General features: G+C 44.1%; 1 protein-coding gene across 4 annotated transcripts in view; it reads right to left on the bottom strand.

Annotated features, from left to right (window-relative positions):
* The window catches only part of LOC115132268 (histone deacetylase 7-like), an 89071-nt gene that overhangs the window by 65221 nt on the left and 3718 nt on the right, over nucleotides 1-20132 (bottom strand). Inside the window, exons 1-2 of one of the 4 annotated variants that reach the window (XM_029664727.2) lie at nucleotides 10602-10874; nucleotides 10081-10147 (exon numbers count right to left, since the gene is read on the bottom strand). The exons of the other annotated variants lie outside the window; for them this stretch is intronic. The gene's annotated coding sequence lies outside the window, so the exon portion shown is untranslated. Of the gene's footprint in view, nucleotides 1-10080; nucleotides 10148-10601; nucleotides 10875-20132 lie in introns of those variants that run through there. 4 annotated transcript variants of the gene reach the window in all.

The following is a 20132-nucleotide window of genomic DNA, read 5'->3' on the forward strand; positions in this document are numbered from 1 at the left end:
GCATAATATAGTGTGTGTCCTGCCATAGCGTTTGTCTTAGTGGTGCTTGCAACCTACGCTAACCTCTGTGTATAATTTAGTCCAATGGAATCGCAGGATTCCAAAATAAAGCTTATGAAGACGTGTAAAGGGCCTTTAAAAAGCTGAACTTATTCTGAGCAGTCATAAAAACAAGATTTAAATCATTGCGTGTGTTTTTAGAATCATTTTTACAAGGCATTCCATGCACGGCAGGCACGTCAAAGCTATACTAGACCATTCTAAATTCAGATCACATTCACGACATAAACATTCCAGTCATCTCCGTCCCTCTGTGTCGAAATGACCCTAAAGCGATGGCCCTAGTGGACCAACCACATCACAAATAGGGGGCGGCAGGGTAGCCTAGTGGTTAGAGTGTTGGACTAGTAACCGGAAGGTTGCAAATTCAAACCCCCGAGCTGACAAGGTACAAATCTGTCGTTCTGCCCCTGAACAGGCAGTTAACCCACTGTTCCGTCATCGAAAATAAGGGCGTCATTGAAAATAAGAATTTGTTCTTAACTGACTTGCCTAGTTAAATAAAGGTCAAATAAATTTAAAAAATACACACCGCTGAATGATCAGTTCAATAATTGTTTTGAACAGTAAATGCACTATGCGTTATGTGGGTTGAATGCTGTAACACAGAATAAATCAATTAATAAAAGTGATGCTACTGACTGTCCATTACTGCTTATCATTTATTCACATTACTTTACAAAATATTTCATTTGTGTATACTACATTTTTTAAATTGTATTGTTTAATTCTAAGTCATCATCTCATCTCTATAGAGCTGTTGTCTGACAATCACTATTTTAGTAGTTCTTCAAAGTAAATAAGGCATACTTTTACGACCTCTGAATACCAACTATCAATCACTTAGATATATATATTTTTTAGGTAGAGATACCTCGAAGCAACTGCTTTCTATCCCTCAATCACGCCTTCTGTCTCTTATGTATCGGGTATAAAAGAAACAGACAAGACAAGTAGGCGCGCAATGGATTATGGTCATTGTAGTTACCACGTTTCTGTGCTAAACTAGGTTGAATATTGGTCTGTTGGAAACTACATCACACAGTTCGGGCTTGATCTTATTTATTTATAGAAAACTGCCATTGAGCTCACAGAAAGAAAAAATAAATACATTGAAATAATTGAACAGTGGTGAATTAGTTTAAAAAAACGAAAATAACCGAAATTCCATGCACACAAACACACAGGAACTGATGAACGATAGATTACATGGTTCCCTGGAAGTGTGCTGTAGCTAAGATGTGACAGATGACATCTTTATCTCTCAAGAGTGACAATATCAGTCTTACCCTACACCCTTCAGGTCTGCTCACCGACCCGATGCCCCTTGTGTCTCCACCCACCCCCCGAAATCAAACACATTCCGGACACATACGGACAGACGAGTCACATCAAGTGCCGCTGAGCCGCAGATATGGAAGGTTGCCCTTGTCTTGCATGCATCAATTACTGCTGTTTCATTCTAGGTCATGTTGTTTAGAGAATGCACCCAGTAACGGCCTCCATAGCAGCCTCTCATCCCAGGAAGGGTGTGTCACAAGCCTATTGCACTGAACCATGGAGGAGCAACCACAAATCTGAGATTGCGCGGGAGGGGATGGCTGCCGTTTTCCGGGCTCCTAACCAATTGTGGCACTGTTTTTTTTGGCGTAATTTGTAACTAATTTTGTACATAATGTTTCTACCACTGTCTCTTATGACCAAAAATACCTTCTGGGTATCAAGACAGCGATTACTCACCTCGTACTAGATATAAAATGTTTTCTTTAACGAGTTGGACGCCAAGGATTTACTGCTAATACCCGACAAGGCCCAAATCCTTGTGATTCAAAAAGAAACTGAGATATTGGGGACGTAGGTCTGCGTGCCTTGTAAGGATCCGACGGCGAGTGGGTCATCCACCTCTACCATCAGTCCGATTAGCCCATGTGCAATCATTGGATAATAAAGACTATCCTACTAACTGGACATTAACGGTAACATCTTATGTTTCACCAAGTCGTGGCTGAAGGACGACATGGATAACATACAGCTAGCTGGGTTTTCCGTGCATCGGCAAGATAAAACATCTGTCTCCGGTAAGACAAGGGGTGACGGTCTGTGTATATGTCAATAACAGCTGGTGCACAAAATCTAATATTAAGTTAAGTTAAGCCTTGGCTTACAGGTAACATCCGCACTGAACCAAAGGGTAGAGCTGCCGCTTTCAAGGAGCAAGACTCTAACCTGAACGCTTAAGAAACTCCGTTATGCCATCCCATGAAGCATCAAAAAGGCAAAGCGTCAATACAGGACTAAGATTGAATCGTATTACACTGGTTCTGACGCTCGTCTGTTGTGGAAGGGCTTAAACTATTACGGACTACAAAGGGAAACACAGCCGCAAATTGCCCAGTGACACGAGCCGACCAGATGATCTAAATTACTTCTATGCTTGCTTCGAGGCAAGTAACACTGAAGCAGGCATGAGAGCAACAGCTGTTCCGGATGACTGTGTGATCACGCTCTCTGCAGCTGATGTGAGCAGGTCCTTCAAACAGGTCAACATTCACAAGGCCGTAGAGCCAAACGGATTACCAGGATGTGTACTTCGAGCATACGCTGACCAACTGGCAAGTGTCTTCACTGACATTTTCAACCTGTCACTGACGAGTCTGCAATACCAACATGTTTCAAGCAGACCACCATAGTCCCTGTGCCCAAGAACACTAAGGTAACCTGCCTAAATGACTACCAACCCGTAGCACTCACGTCTGTAGCCATAAAGTGCTTTGGAAAGCTGGTCATGGCTCACATGAACACCATTATACCAGAAACCCTAGACCCACTCCAATTTGCATACCACCCCAACAGATCCACAGATGATGCTATCCCAATTGCACTCAACACTGCTCTTTCCCACCAGGACAAAAGGAACACCTACATGACTGCTAATCATTGACTACAGCTCAGCTTTCAACACCATAGTGCCTTCAAAGCTCATCACTAAGCTAAGGACCCTGGGACTAAACATTGTCCTCTGCAACTGGATCCTGGACTTCCTGATGGGCAGCCCCCAGGTGGTGAGGGTAGGTAACACATCTGTTACACATCTGCCACGCTAATCCTCAACACTGGGCCCCTCAGGGGTGAGCGTGCTCAGTCCCCTTCTGTACTCCCTCTTCACCCATGACTGCATGGCCAGGCATGACTCCAACACCATCATTAAGTTTGCCGAAAACACAACAGTTTTAGGCCTGATCACCGACAACGATGAGACAGCCTATAGGGAGGAGGTCAGAGACCTGGCAGTGTGGTGCCAGGATAACAACCTCTTGCTCAACGTTATCGAGACAATGGAGATGATCATGGACTACAGGAAAAGGAGGACTGAGCACACCCCCATTCACATCGACGGGGCTGCAGTGGAGCAGGTTGAGTGCGTCAAGTTCCTTGGTGTCCACATCACCAACAAACTAACATGGTCCAGACACACCAAGTCAGTCATGAAGAGGGCACGACAAAACCTATTCCCCCTCAGGAGACTGAAAAGATTTGTCATGGTTCCTCAGATCCTCAAAAAAGTTCAACATCTGCACCATCGAGAGCATCCTGGTTGCATCACCGCCTGGTATAGCAACTGCTCAGCCTCCGACCGCAAGGCACAACAGAGGGTAGTGGGTACGGCCCAGTACATCACCAGGGCCAAGCTTCCTGCCATCCAGGACTGCACGGCAAGTGGTACCAGAGCAACCAGGTTGAGTGCGTCAAGTTCCTTGGTGTCCACATCACCAACAAACTAACATGGTCCAGACACACCAAGTCAGTCATGAAGAGGGCACGACAAAACCTATTCCCCCTCAGGAGACTGAAAAGATTTGTCATGGTTCCTCAGATCCTCAAAAAAGTTCAACATCTGCACCATCGAGAGCATACTGGTTGCATCACCGCCTGGTATAGCAACTGCTCAGCCTCCGACCGCAAGGCACAACAGAGGGTAGTGGGTACGGCCCAGTACATCACCAGGGCCAAGCTTCCTGCCATCCAGGACTGCACGGCAAGTGGTACCAGAGCAACCAGGTTGAGTGCGTCAAGTTCCTTGGTGTCCACATCACCAACAAACTAACATGGTCCAGACACACCAAGTCAGTCATGAAGAGGGCACGACAAAACCTATTCCCCCTCAGGAGACTGAAAAGATTTGTCATGGTTCCTCAGATCCTCAAAAAAGTTCAACATCTGCACCATCGAGAGCATACTGGTTGCATCACCGCCTGGTATAGCAACTGCTCAGCCTCCGACCGCAAGGCACAACAGAGGGTAGTGGGTACGGCCCAGTACATCACCAGGGCCAAGCTTCCTGCCATCCAGGACTGCACGGCAAGTGGTACCAGAGCACCAAGTCTAGGTCCAAAAGGCTTCTTAACAGCTTCTACCCCCCAAGCCATAAGACTCCTGAACAGCTAACCCAGACTATTTGCATTGACACCCGCCCAACCCAAATTTTTACACAGCTGCTACTCAGTTTATTATCTATGCATAGTCACCTCTATCTACATGCACATTGACTCTGTACCAGTAACCCCTGTATATAGCCTCGAAACTGTTATTGTATTGTTGCCCTTTAATGATTTGTTATTGTTTTTTACTTGTAATTTATTTTTTCAGTAAATACTTTCTTTACGCTTATTTTTCTTAACTGCATTGTTGGTTAAGGGCTCGTAAGTAAGCATTTAACTATATGGTCTACACCGGTTGTATTCGGCGCATGTGACAAATAACATTAGATTTAATTTACTATATAACCATGACTTCAAAGAGAAACACTATGCGAGATGCTTTCATTAAAGTCAAACTTTATGTGGAGTTTGTCATTACAAATAAAACATGACAGTTCCAAGTCCAGTTCCAATGTTGGAGTACTGTTCGTCCCTGAAGCCTCTTCTTCCCTTTTCACCCTCTCTTCCTACATCACCCTGAGAGCGGAACAGGAAAACAAAAGTTCTGACACATAACTCAGAGGTCAGCATTATGGGAGTGTTGTGTATTGAGTCGTGGTCTGGCTCCTGGGTGGAGAATGCTGGAGGAGAGGAAGGCTCCTGGGTGGGGAGAGATGGAGGAGAGGAAGGCCCCTGGGTGGGGAGAGATGGAGGAGAGGAAGGCCCCTGGGTGGGGAGAGATGGATGGCCCCTGGGTGGCTAAACCTAAGGTACTGTGAAAACAGAACAAGCAAAGGCCAGCTTGGCAGAGACAGTCATGAAGGAAAGTTTCTGCTACGTTTACTGCTTCCTGAGCAGGAGAGGCTACAGTATAATTCAGTGGTTAAGTTAAACTGCACATGAGCACACACAAACGCAGATAATTACATATTTCTGACATCCTTACATCTGCCTACTCCCTTCTATCTCTCTCTCCCGCCATCTCGCTCTCTCTCTCTCGCTCGCCCACCATCTCGCTCTCTCTCGCTCGCCGGCCATCTCGCTCTCTCTCGCTCGCCGGCCATCTCGCTCTCTCTCTCGCTCGCCCGCCATCTCGCTCTCTCTCGCTCGCCCGCCATCTCGCTCTCTCTCGCTCGCCCGCCATCTCGCTCTCTCTCTCGCCCGCCCTCAAGCTCTCTCTCTCTCTCGCCCGCCCTCAAGCTCTCTCTCTCTCTCTCGCCCGCCCGCCCCCTCTCACCTGCCCGCTCTCTCGCTCTCTCTCGCCCACCCTCGCTCTCTCTCGCCCACCCTCGCTCTCCCTCCAGCCTGCTCTTTCACTCCAGCCTGCTCTCTCTCTCCAGCCTGCGCTCTCTCTCCAGCCTGCGCTCTCTCTCCAGCCTGCGCTCTGTCTCACGCGCTCTCTCCCCCACTCTCCCGCCCGCTCACGCCCGCTCTCTCTCTCTTACGCGCCCGCTCTCTCTCACGTGCCAGCTCTCTCTCTCACCCGCCAGCTCTCTCTCTCACCCGCCCTCGCTCTCACTCTCGCCCGCTTATGCTCTCTCTCTCGCCTTCTCTCTCTCTCCCCTGCTCTCTCTCTCCCCCGCTCTCTCTCGCCCGCTCTCTCTCTCGCCCGCTCTCTCTCTCTCGCCCGCTCTCTCTGCCCCGCTCTCTCTCTCTCTCCCGCTCTCTCTCTCCCCCGCCAGCTCTCTCCCGCTCTCTATCGCTCCCCGCCAGCTCTCTCTCTCTCTCGCTCTCTCTCTCTCGCCGCTCTCTCTCTCTCGCCAGCTCTCTCTCTCGCCAGCTCTCTCTCCTTCTCCCGCTCTCTCTCTCTCGCACGCCCTCTATCTCTCTCGCACGCCCTCTATCTCTCTCGCCCGCTCTCTCTCGCCCGCTCTCTCTCTCGCCCGCTCTCTCGCGCCGCTCTCTCTCTCTCTCCCGCTCTCTCTCTCTCTCCCGCTCTCTCTCTCCCCCCGCCAGCTCTCTCCCGCCTCTTTCGCTCCCCGCCAGCTCTCTCTCTCTCTCTCTCCCCGCTCTCTCTCTCGCCAGCTCTCTCTCCTTCTCCCGCTCTCTCTCTCTCGCACGCCCTCTATCTCTCTCGCCAGCTCTCTCTCTCTCACCCGCTCTCTCGCCCGCTCTCTCTCTCGCCCGCTCTCTCTCCCGCTCTCTCTCTCGCACGCCCGCTCTCTCTCTCGCACGCCCGCTCTCTCTCTCTCTCGCCCTCTCTCTCTCTCGCTCTCTCTCTCTCTCTCACTCGCCCGCTCTCTCTATCTATTTCTCTCGCCCTCTCTCTCCCGCCCGCTCTCGCCCTCTCTATAGCCCGCCCTCTCTGCGGCGAGCTCATTCTGCGGCGAGCTCACTCTTCACTCTGCCGCGAGCTCACTCTCTCCTGCCTGCTCTGTTGCCCTTCTTTTTTTTATACCAAGTTTGAGTCTCTCTGCAGTTATCAAGTTTTTTTCTCCCCCTATCTTCTCTCCGACTCTGAGACTTTAAACTTTAACAACTGTTCTGGGAAAACCTTTGAAGAGAACACACCTCATGAATATGCAGTCACACTTTTCTGACTGAATGAACAAAAACAAGAGGATGTTAACATTCTTGGTAACGCACACACATACTGAATACATAACTGCAAACCCAGTCGTTATCAGAGACCAGAAACGTAGCAATCTCTAAATCCAGTAAACAAGCCTCCCATCTAGAAGTAGACTCATTTTCTTGGTTCCTGGCATTTAGTTACCACAGGAAAGCCATGTTATAAACTAGTGGTGCTCTGTGAACAGCCATGTTCTAGTAAAGCAAATGGGATTTTGTCTATCGGCGACATTGCGGTGTCAAGCAAGAGAAAATAAAGAGAAGGGGTGATGTGGAGGATAGAGTCAGGTGAGACTATGATTCCCTGCTTGTCGTTATAGCACAGCCTCACACGAACTGATCTGACCCGACTACCAGACAACGGCAGAAAGGAGAGCCACAGTGCATCCTGGGAAAGCAGCTCTCCATGGCCTTTGCTCTTTTCTCATGGTCTGCATTACACAGGCCAGACGCCGGAGACTAAAGGGGATCACATGACCTGCCTGGCAACAGCAGGCAATCTGATCCTGGACCAGTACAAGTCACCCACGGTCATGGGTCTATGAGTCTGACTGCCACCGCACAAACCATTGACAGCCAATAGACCAGCGCCCAGACCACCACTACCTGAGTACAGAGACAGAGCTCCTGGTGCAGAGCTGGAAGTTGAACTTTCTAGCATGTCCAACTGGCCTCAGAGGCAAATGCTATAGGCATATGCTGCCATTACTAAAGCTAATTCTGGACAACTTAAATAGGGGCAAGTCACCAGGTTAAACCCTGACTAATTGATTTGACACAGCAGAATTTACAGGCCTGCGTTAGCTCAGGGGTCCAGACTCCACATTTAACGTTCAACATTGTTTGGTTCCAGAGATCACAAGGTCTGGACCTACAAGGATAATAAAACTCTAACCATATCAAATGACTTCATGGATGTAAGGCACCGCGAACGATCAATCCATCCGACTTCAGTAGTGTCGTACATACAGTAGGAATAAGACAGGAATGAAAGTCTCCGGCTCCCTGACTAAGAATAAAAGAGTTAAGTTCAACCCTCTGGGCTTTTTCTCTCAAGACAGCAGCGACGGCGTGGAGGGAAGGAGGGAGTCAGCTGACCCTGGTTTCAACCAGAAACTTGATCTTTACTGCAGCTCCCTGCAAAACAATCTTGCTATTGTGATCACTCTACATATTCCTCCTTTCCTGGTATGTTAAGGAAATGTAAGACTATGTTTATTAGGTTCCCATCCTCTTCACTCTCGGGAATCACAACCCTTCACTACGTGGTTTTACAAGCAACAGATACCTCGTCCAGGCAAAGACCCAACCACAGACACGTACTTGGATCCAGTCTCTGAACAGGGTGGCATGATCCAAATCCAAATGACTAGAAAAGATATTTAACTGATGCTGAGCTTCATAATGTTTCCGTGGTGGGTTATCTTCCCTCTACAAAAACCCGTTGTGACAGTAGAATCACACCAGGAGGAGCTGAGTAACAACCACAACAAGGTACTGACTGACCACAGACTAGTTTTAATAACCTCGTTGACTTCACTTCATTAGGGGGGATTGTTGTGTTTCATCGGCGCAGCATTAACAGCTACAGGAGAATGAGAGGCAGAGCGTTCTGATGAATAGGGACAGATTAAAAGGTTGTAAAGCTACCGGTCATTTAACAAAGTTAATGAAATCTTCAGTAATTTTGGTAATTAACAGAATCTATGGCAATCTGTCGTAACTTTGGTCATTTATACTTGAATAACTTTTTAATATTTAAAAAAAAAAATTATTCATATAGTTTTCATTTATTGTATTTGTATCCATGAGTTTCTAGTAGATAAACCACATGGTTCATTAGAATATAGCCTAATTAATGGAAAAATCATCTTAACAACCATTTTAATTAACTCTGCAACTCTTCCAACTATTGTCTTTTTTCACAACTGCCACCAGTTTGACGCCAAAAACATTGAAAACAAATACATATTGAAATAGTGAAATAAATACACCATATTAAACGCCGATGGTATTCACTAAGGTGGAGGATAATGTTTAACAGCTTTGTCATTCCATTTTTTATCATGTTATTTCATTATTTCAAATGTGAGACGGCCACACAGAAGGCCAGACATGATTACAGACACCTGTGATAATCGGAAGTACCAAAAGGGTTACTAGATGTCTTGTGATAGATGACATAAAATCCTTGAAAGATACCAAAATGATGGTAGTTTACTGGTCAACTAATACACCCTCGTTTTTCAACCCTAGACAGATTAGAGGGACACTAAAGAGATTGGCCGTGTCAGTTGGCCCGGACTGACACATGAAATGGGACACTGCAGCTTCGGACATGACCTCCCTCCGTTTTTCCAGGAAGATGGCCTCTTTTGCATGGATGGAACATGTGCCTGGCACAGCAAGAGCTTGGGCTATCACTCAGATCTAATGCACAGTCAGACTTTTAACTCTCAGTGCTAACTATTCCACACACATATTAGCCTTTCTAAAAGTACTAAATAAACAGATGCTGTACATGTTTTACTTCTTCATATGTACTGTGTTGACTTTGTTATTCTGGTAGTACTTTGTGGTGTGAGAACATAAGAACATAGGATCTCCTAGCCAGTGTCACCCTACTGTAGTCTTGTGGTGTGCTTGCATGCTCTCGCTTCTGTGTTGCTGTAAAAGTAAATATATCTAGAGAATCATGCTAGTGACTAATCATGAAAAAAAAATAAACATGTTCATTAGCAGCATATACCACAACAAAATGTTTCTTCTCAATATTTCGATATTTGCCAGTGCATGGATGGGCTAGTTTCTGAAAACGGCATTACTTTTGAGACCTGTTCAAACAACCGTGAATAGTTGGTTGGGGATGACTAATTTGCAAACAGATGTAGCCTATCTAAATGTATGGCTCATTCTGGAGGAAAAAGCTATCATATTTGTAAGTCTACTATTCTGAAGACAGTGAGGTGATATGTGGCAATGAGTAGTTACATATTTGTTAGTGCGCGGTTCAAGGGACAATGGGGGCTACCTGACACTTGATAAAAAGCTGTCCCGTCGGGCTTTGTCTACCGTAGGTCCCGACGCCGTGATTCCATCTGCAGACGGGGAGATATCGTTTATTACTCACAACCATCAGCAATTAATTACCCATGCCCCCTAAATGATAGCTAACTTCAAGTATATGAAAAGTGTAGTCTGTTTTAAAACAAATAACCTACAAATTGTAATAGATTTTCCCGAGAAATGTGTAACAATTCCGCAATGGAATGCGGTCTCTCACTCTGGAAAAGAACTGCTGCCCTGAACATCTGCTTACAGAGAGCAGCGTTTAAAAGACATCCCACCAGGATACGATGGTTGTAGCCCCTTTGAAATCGACTTATGTTTCGAAATGTAGCCTATTTGTAGAATGACAGACCTAACTGCACGTATCAATAATAGGCTACACTATGTCAGTTAGTTTCATCGGGTAGGTAGGTTAGCCTACTGCTGCAATACTGTATAACACAGAACAATTATCTGGTATGCACATGAAAGAAAATGTGTTACCTTGTAAGAATGTCACAACAACGCAACAGGTTCTAAATCCACATGATAAATATTCCTCCAAAAAGCCAATGTCGTATGTTACTAGTCCTGTGAAGCCTATTTGTGAAATGACTGTCGAGTAACATACAGGGAAAGAGACCGGTGGCCAAGGATGAGATTCGTCAGTAGGCTACAAGTGAGGGAGAAATAATTAGTTATCGCAAGCAACTTGGTATGTCCAGCCCCTGAAGAAGACGAAAATAGAAGTCTAAGCGGGTAGCACCAAAAATAGCGTCACACGACTTCTCTCTACCATTGTTTCCGCATATGAGCTTTCTATTGGTACACTATGTAGCCAATCCGAACCACTACTTATCAGTGTCTGAAACTTTGTTCACAGTTTGTTGTCAGATGGCTTCTACAGCTCCACCTGCTGACATAGCAACAGCTGTTTATTGGAACAGAATAACTGTTACGACAGTCCTTTACTTGCACTTTCTGGACAACACTACTATAAACATGTTACAACTTGTGTAATAACGCATATCCACTCTTCCAAAATGTTTCTCAAAGTAGCATTTTCATGTATGGTTAAAGCTACATTTGTACATGCATGACCACAATCAAGTAAACTGCACAGTATGATAAAGTGTTTACAAGTGCTCAAGTAGTTATTGGCTCATGTAGCAGGCAGCATAGCAGGGAAATATGAAACTCTGAGAAAAGACTCAAGTGAAAACGTCATGTTTGTCAGCTTTATCTGAACAACTTGAATTCTACAAAATGTCTTAATGAGTGCATAGCCTTCTAGGAAACGGTGCTCCTTGACCAATACCTTTCTCCCCCTGTTATGAGTCACATCATAGATGAATGTTTCTTGGAAGAGGAAGGAATAGTTACCAAGGGCTTCCTGTGTATTTCTCAGACAAGGTAACCCATACACGTCCCTTTATCTGTCACATGATGCACAGGCCTCCCACTGCCTCTTCCTGTGACCCTGATGCTTTGTATAATAGTAATGATATAAACAGTGACGTTTAGATTAAAACATTCGAATGACAGTTGCCTGCATTGTTTGTAGAGAAGCGTAGAATACAATGTGAGGGTTTGAGAAGAAGGTTGAGCATCACCTGCATGGGTTGTGTGTTTTGAGGACAGGAAATGACAAAGTGCTCAATGAGATGAGGGTTTATTTAATCTTTCAAAGGCTGTTTTCCCAGCTTGAGCACTGCTTTTATTTCCACTCAGCATCTGTGATCCAGTTTCCAAGCCCACCAGTAAAACAAACCGTTCATGCACACCAAAAACGAAACCTAGCCCATACTCACCTTTAAATGCATACGCTCAGGGGGAGCCCAGCACCCTTACCAGAAATCCTCCCAAAGTGTGGGTGTTTATGTATGTGTGCGTTTGTGTGGTTTGTCTTGTCAATTACACAATTCCCCAATCTGAATCACATCCGGTATGAGCTGAAAATAACGAGAACACAGCCTGTATGACAGTGAAATGGCACAGCAGTCTAGCAGCCCACAGCAAGATACACACACACCAGTGTAGGCTCCTCAGAGGAGGAAGGGGAGAACCATCCTCCTCAGTGAATTTCATAAAGATAAAAATAGTGAAACATTAAAGTTAGGGTTAGATTAAACTATAATACATATAATCACATCACCAAATAATTCATTCAAAACGCACTGTTTTGCAATGAAGCCTACAGTAGCCTCAACAGCACTCTGTAGGATAGCTCCATGGTGTAGCCGGAGGACAGCTAGCTTCAGTCCTCCTCTGGGTACCTTGACTTCAATACAAAACCTAGGAGGCTCATGGTTCTCACCCCCTTCTATAGACTTACAATGTAATTATGACAACATCCGGAGGATGTCCTCCAACCTATCAGAGCTGTTGCAGCATGAACTGACACGTTGTCCAAACAATCACAGATCAGAGAATGAATCTAGTACTGAAAGCATAAGTTACAGCTAGCTTAGCACTGCAGTGCATAAAATGTGGTGAGTAGTTGACTGCTAAACTGCATGATTGGAGTGGGTTTACTAACACGTTAGTTCTAGTAGTTATGTTGACTAGGACGTTAGCTAATATGGTGGTAACAATGTAGGCTGTGTGTAGCGGTTATGGTATGAAGGTTTGGCTTGGAACGTTTTTTTCCCCTGGTCACTGTTGTGTTGTGTAAGCGAAGGGAAAAGGTGAGAGGAGGAAAGCGTGTAGATGCGAGAAGGAGTTATACAATGAGCAAAGTGATCATGCTGTTTATGTGGCTGCTATGAAAGTGAACTGTGTTTGCGGGTGATCAGGGATGTATTCAATCTGCCATTCCTGTTAAAAAAGAAACAATTCTTAAACAGAAGCAAATGTGGATAAACCTACCTGAATTTGTCCAATAGCAACTCTTGTTTGCAATTGTTGGACTAATGATTACACCTGTAGATCAACTAGATGCAGGCAAGAGTGTGCAAGGCGTTATTGAATGTCAGTCTGTCACCTTAATTACTAAGAGTGTTCATGACCTGTGCAACTACATTGTAAACCATAATTCGTTGGCTAGGTTGTAGCAACCTCATGGTGGGTATAGGGAAAAATCAAGTATCATGTAGTAGCCTAAACCAGGGCTCTCTAGCCCTGCTGCCGTTCTGTAGGTTTTTGCTCCAACCCCAATCTAGCACACCTGATTCTAATAATCAGCTGGTTGATAAGCTGAATCATCTTAGTTACAACTGGGGTTGGAGTGAAAACCTACAGGAAGGTAAGCTCTCCAGGGACAGGGTTGGAAAACCCTGGCCTAAACCTATTGATGTTACTACATTGAGCTGTGTGAATCCAAATGCTGTAATAGAAATAAGGCCACGCTCCGAAATAAAGAAAATCGTCCACCCTCATCTTAAACGGCACCGACGGCCACTGCACACACATATGATCAAACACAGGCACAAGCTTAGGTTCACAGGAGGCAAGGCGCTGGCCAAAGTGAACCACGCTGTATGTAACACCCAAATGGAAAAGACAGCAGTCAATCTGTTTCTCTAGACTGATGCTAAACTATTTTATTTTCCCCAGATGAAGCAGTGCCTAATTTTTGAAAACAATCTTTGAAAGCCAATGCAACACACTCTTAGGACTTCCAAGAGTTTAATTGAATCAAATTGATCCAAAATGTCCAAACAGAAGCTAGACTCAGAGAGGACACTGTGAAAACATGTTGAAATGTCTCTTTTGTAAGATTCTTAGCATTTTTCAGATGTCAGTTAATTTGAGAGGAAGAGGCCTCCATGTTAGTTCTATATGTACAGGATGTGGTCAGCTGTGTTCTACATGTGCGTAGTTAACTCCCACCTGCACAATTACACAACCTGACAAGGATTCACTCTCTCACACAGTTTTAAATGTCAAATCACTACACAAAATAAGTCAAAGCTTCCAAAAAGATGCAAGATGAGTACTCTCAAATACATTTCCCAAACCAAGTTCCACGGCAAGATCGTGGGCTTCCTCGAAGTTACATTAGAATAGGCAAGATGTACTTTTCTGTATATTCTAAGTCATTTAACTAGATACAGATATTATTTTAGGCCTTTCAGGATCAGACCTGGCAACCTCTGCCCCAGATCACAAGGTGGTCCAGAGAGGATGGAGGCAGACAGGGATGAAGGCAGCCATTGTCTGGGTACCAGGCAGGGCTCAGCTGGGCCCCTGGGACACCAAGCTCCATGCTGTGGCACCATGCGGCACACGGGTTAGAGTAAACACTGAGCCCAGCCTCTAGCCTAAACCTTCAGTACTGGTTATTGTCTCTGAGCAGGCAGGCAGACACACACACACACGCACACTCTAAATAATGTCCCTCAATGAAATACAAGGTCAAATTTAGATTCAGCTAAGATCGTCTTTGTCAGCCCCACTTCTCAGAATGGCAGCAACAGCGCAGTCAACTGTCTTTTTGCTGAAATGTAGTTCCTGATAATGACATGTCTGATGTGTTCATTTAAATCAAAGTCAATCATGTGAGTCGAAAGGGATAGAAACCATGCTAAAACTGAACAAAAACAACTACACAGAAATCAATGGCACTGGGATCTAAAATATAATAGGTTCTATCTGCAAAAAGATGATCCTGAGATTACTGGCTTCAAAGCTCCGAACCCTCATTGGTTTGAATGGTGTCAGCAATTTGAATTGTGGTATTTAGAGAAATATATAGGTAGAGAACATTGAACAGAACAAGGCTACGTCAATAATTACATTGACAAAAATGCAGATAGAACCTTAACCTCCCGACATACACTACTGGTCCAAAGTTTTAGAACACCTACTCATTCAAGGGTTTTTCTTTATTTTTACTATTTTCTACATTGTAGAATAATAGTTAAGACATCAAAACTATGACACAACACATATGGAATCATCATCAAAAAAGTGTTAAATCAAAATATATTTTATATTTGAGATTCTTCAAATAGCCACCCTTTGCCTTGATGAAAGCTTTGCATCATCTGTGGATCTGTTGGGGCAGTATGCAAATTGGAGTGGGTCTAGGGTTTCTGGGATAATTGTGTTGATGTGAGCCATGACCAGCCTTTCAAAGCACTTCATGGCTACAGATGCGAGTGCTACGGGTCGGTAGTCATTTAGGCAGGTTACCTTAGCGTTCTTGGGCACAGGCACTATGGTGGTCTGCTTAAAACATGTTGGTATTACACTCGGACAGGGAGAGGTTGAAAATGTCAGTGAAGACACTTGCCAGTTGGTCAGCGCATGCTCACAGTATACGTCCTGGTAATCTGTCTGGCCCTGCGGCCTTGAGAATGTTGACCTGTTTAAAGGTCTTACTCACATCGGCTGCGGAGACCGTGATCACACAGTCTCCCGGAACAGCTGGTGCTCTCATGCATATTTCAGTGCCATTTGCCTTGAAGCGAGCATAGAAGTAGTTTAGCTCGTCTGGTAGGCTCGTGTCACTGGGCAGCTCTCGGCTGTGCTTCCCTTTGTAATCTGTAATGGTTTGCAAGCCCTGCTACATCCGACGAGCATCTGAATCGCACTACACCGGTTCTATCTTAGTCCTGTATTGAAGCTTTTCCTGTTTGATGGTTTGTCAGAGGACATAGCGGGATTTCTTATAAACTTCTGGGTTAAAGTCCTGCTCCTTGAAAGCGGCAGCTCTAGCCTTTAGCTCAGTGTGGATGTTGCCTGTAATCCATGGCTTCTGGTTGGGGTACGTACAGTCGCTGTGGGGACGTCGTCATTGATGCACTTATTGATGAAGTCAATGACTGATGTGGTGTACTCCTCAAAGCCATCGGAGGAATCCCGGAATATATTCCAGTCTGTGCAAAACAGTCTTGTAGCTTAGCATTTGCTTCATCTGACCACTTTTTTATTGATCCAGTTCATTTTAGCTTGTAAGCAGGAATCAGGAGGATATAATTATGGTCAGATTTGCCAAATGGAGGGTGAGGGAAAACTTTGCATGCGTCTCTGTGTGTGGAGTAAAGGTGGTCTAGAGTTTTTTTTCCCCCTCTGGTTGCACATTTACATGCTGATAGAAATTTGGTAAAACGGATTTAAGTTTCTCTACATTAAAGTCTCCGGCTACTAGGAGCGCCGCCTCTGGGTGAGTGTTTTCTTATGGCAGAATACAACTCATTCAATGCTGTCTAAGTGCCAGCCTCTGACTGTGGTGGTATATAAACAGCTACGACAAAGACAGATAAACTCTCTAAGTAGATAGTGTGGTCTACAGCTTATCAGGAGATACTCTACCTCAGGCGAGCAATAGCTCGAGACTTCCTTAGATATCGTGCACCAGCTGTTATTTACAAAAATACATAGACCGCCACCCCTTCTCTCACCAGACGTAGCTGTTCAACCTGCCGGTACAGCGTATAATAGTGTTATCGTTCAGCCACGACTCCGTGAAGCATAAGATATTGCAATTTCGAATGTCCCGTTGGTAGTTTAATCTTGCCCGTAAGTCATCTATTTTATTCTCCAAAGATTGCATGTTAGCTAGCAGAATGGAAGGAAGTGGGGGTTTATTCGATCGCCTAGGAATTCTTGGAAGGCAGCCTGCCCTTTGGCCCCTTTTCTCCGCCTCCTCTCATTCCCGAGAAAGCAGTATATCGTTCACGTCGGGCACGTTAAAGGAAAAAAGGATTCTGCCAGTCCATGGTTAGTAAGTCGCAGTCCTGATGTCCAGAAGTTATTTTCGGTCATAAGAGACGGTAACGGCAACATTATGTACAAAAGACATTTTTAAAAAATCAGTTACAAAAAAATGCAAATGAACAAACAAAAAAACAATCGGTTGGGGACACGTAAAACCTCTGCCTTCTTCTCCAGCGCCATTATCACTTGAGAGCCAGTTTCATCATAGCGCTCTATGGTTTTTAATACTGCACTTGAAGAAACTTTTTTTCCAAATTGACTGACCTTCATGTCTTAAAGTAATGATGGACTGTTTCTCTTTGCTTATTTGAGCTGTTCTTGCCATAATATGGACTTGGTCTTTTACCAAATAGGGCTATCTTCTGTATATCCCACTACCTTGTCACAACACAACTGATTGGCTCAAATGCATTAAGAAGGAAATCAATTCCACAAATTCACTTTTAACAAGGGACACCTGTTTATTGAAATGCATTCCAGGTGACTACCTCATGAAGCTGGTTGAGAGAATGCCAAGAGTGTGAAAAGCTGTCAAGGCAAAGGGCAGCTATTTGAAGAATCTCAAATATAAAATATATTTTGATTTGTTTAACACTTTTTTTGGTTACTACATGATTCCATATGTGTTATTTCATAGTTTTGATCTCTTCACTATTACTCTACAATGTAGAAAATAGTAAAAATAAAGAAAAACCCTTGAATGAGTAGGTGTTCTCAAACTTTTGACCAGTAGTGTGCCTTCATACACATACAGTATACAGAAGTGTATGTCAGCGTTCAGTCAGTCAGGCACACACAACACAAGCACAGTGTGTCTTTGTCATTGTGACCTTTAGTGAAACCTCTTGGCCCTTGAATGCCAGCCAGCCTGCAAACCCGGTCATATGAAACAACTATATCCGATTACATCTCTCTCTGCCTGCCCTGGCCTCAATGCATCTACTCTACACTCTTGTCTCCAACACACAGAAACACACGCACACACTCATTTACAAACAGGGACTTTTAGTTTTTCTGATGTCTAGTACAATGTCTGATCAAGATGACCAGGGAAGGGGTAGCATAGCTATAAAGCCATCCATTTAGGGAGTTTAATCCGATTCGATGTGGCATTCAGCTACCGGGAGACCAGAGGTTGCCAACAGTGGTGGTTGTTGTTTAGTGTAAAATGTCAGGCCGACAGCCTGAGCTTACCACAACTCATGTAACACCCTGCCTCTCAACTGATCTTTACACACACAATTTAACATTCTGTTGTATAAATGATGCCTTACAGGCCTACTCCATCACCACTGAACAAATGATCAAGATAAGAGATATCCACACCAATTCAGCGTCTAAGTGTATATGGTTTAAGAAATAATACAGATGTTGTTTTCTCACTATCTAAATATAGGCATGGTTGTGAATGGGTTTCTTCCTGAATAGAGCTTTTTAGAATTTACATTTGTGAATTTTCATCTATATTTGTGTGAAATATGTTTCCCTGCCGTGAATCACTTCTGTTCTGTGTTTAAATGAGAATCACTTCTGTTTTGTGCTTAAACGAGAATCACTTCTGTTCTGTGCTTAAAAGAGAATCACTTCTGTTCTGTGCTTAAAAGAGAATCACTTCTGTTCTGTGTTTAAAAGAAAATCACTTCTGTTCTGTACTTAAAAGAGAATCACTTCTGTTCTGTGCCTAAAAGAGAATCACTTCTGTTCTGTGCTTAAAAGAGAATCACTTCTGTTCTGTGCTTAAAAGAGAATCACTTCTGTTCTGTGCTTAAAAGAGAATCACTTCTGTTCTGTGCTTAAAAGAGAATCACTTCTGTTCTGTGCTTAAAAGAGAATCACTTCTGTTCTGTGCTTAAAAGAGAATCACTTCTGTTCTGTGCTTAAAAGAGAATCACTTCTGTTCTGTGCTTAAAAGAGAATCACTTCTGTTCTGTGTTTAAAAGAGAATCACTTCTGTTCTGTGTTTAAAAGAGAATCACTTCTGTTCTGTGCTTAAAAGAGAATCACTTCTGTTCTGTGCTTAAAAGAGAATCACTTCTGTTCTGTGCTTAAAAGAGAATCACTTCTGTTCTGTGCTTAAAAGAGAATCACTTCTGTTCTGTGCTTAAAAGATAATCACTTCTGTTCTGTGCTTAAAAGATAATCACTTCTGTTCTGTGCTTAAAAGAGAATCACTTCTGTTCTGTGTTTAAAAGAGAATCACTTCTGTTCTGTGCTTAAAAGAGAATCACTTCTGTTCTGTGTTTAAAAGAGAATCACTTCTGTTCTGTGCTTAAAAGAGAATCACTTCTGTTCTGTGCTTAAAAGAGAATCACTTCTGTTCTGTGCTTAAAAGTCCTCCTAAAGCAGCAAGTTGGTAATTACAAGCATTTTAATTCAATATAGAAACAGATGTAACTACATTAGAGTTCTGTGGACCAGCTGTTTAGATTCATGAGGCTGTTTAGATCAAGGCACTGTTGGGCTTTATGTTAGCTACATGTGTGGACAGTATGCAATTGTCTGCTTGTGAAAATTCAGCACTCTGCATTTACTTGAATGTATATAAATGAGATCATTTTAAATCTGTGGAGTATGACTCATAGGTCACCAATATGAAACACAATACACAATGGTGTGAATAGTATCAGTAGTGTAGTGACTTTATGCAGAAAACCTCCTGGTAAATATCCTTGAACAGAAACACTAGCCCGTGGGAGAGTGAAACAGAGAAATATACACTTACAAAACATTAAGGACACCTTCCTAATATTGAGTTGCACCTGGTCAGTCATGTCAAGGAAAGAGCAGATATCCTTAATGTTTTGTACACTCAGTGTATGTCAATTGATAGGCTTCTACTTTGTTACTGCAGTGTGAGAGAAAAAAACTAAAAGCTGGAAAGGGAGAGGAGGGAGTAGTGCGTCTGCTGTGAGGTCCCAGTGGCCAGCATGGTCCTTCTCTTTAAGAAGCCAGCAGGAATGTGATGAATATTGGATAAGGAGTTATGGAAGCAGCCATACAGTTATAACACTAAGAGTATTTTGAGAGCGAGAGAGAAGGGACTTTTTTGCAGGACAGTTTTTTTGAGAATGAGATCAGTGGAAGTTTAGAGAAGGGTGGAGTCGCATGTCTGTGTGTACTGTGTGTGTGTTTGAAAGAGGTTGACAGAAATTGGATAACAGGGTGTGCTAGCTTTGTAAAAGCAGGGAGCAGCAGTGAGGGAGGGTGTGGTCTGGGTTTACAGTACAGGATTGTGAGTCATTCCACATCTACACCAAGCCAATATTCCAATGCTGCTGCAAGACTAAAGCACATTCTGTACAACAGTAATGCCTGAAAAAGAATCTCAACTCTCTGACAAGCACTTAGCACCTTGGTGGAAATCCCATGTTA

This window comes from Oncorhynchus nerka, linkage group LG7 (assembly GCF_034236695.1).
Source record: "Oncorhynchus nerka isolate Pitt River linkage group LG7, Oner_Uvic_2.0, whole genome shotgun sequence".
Taxonomy (NCBI): Eukaryota; Metazoa; Chordata; class Actinopteri; order Salmoniformes; family Salmonidae; genus Oncorhynchus; species Oncorhynchus nerka.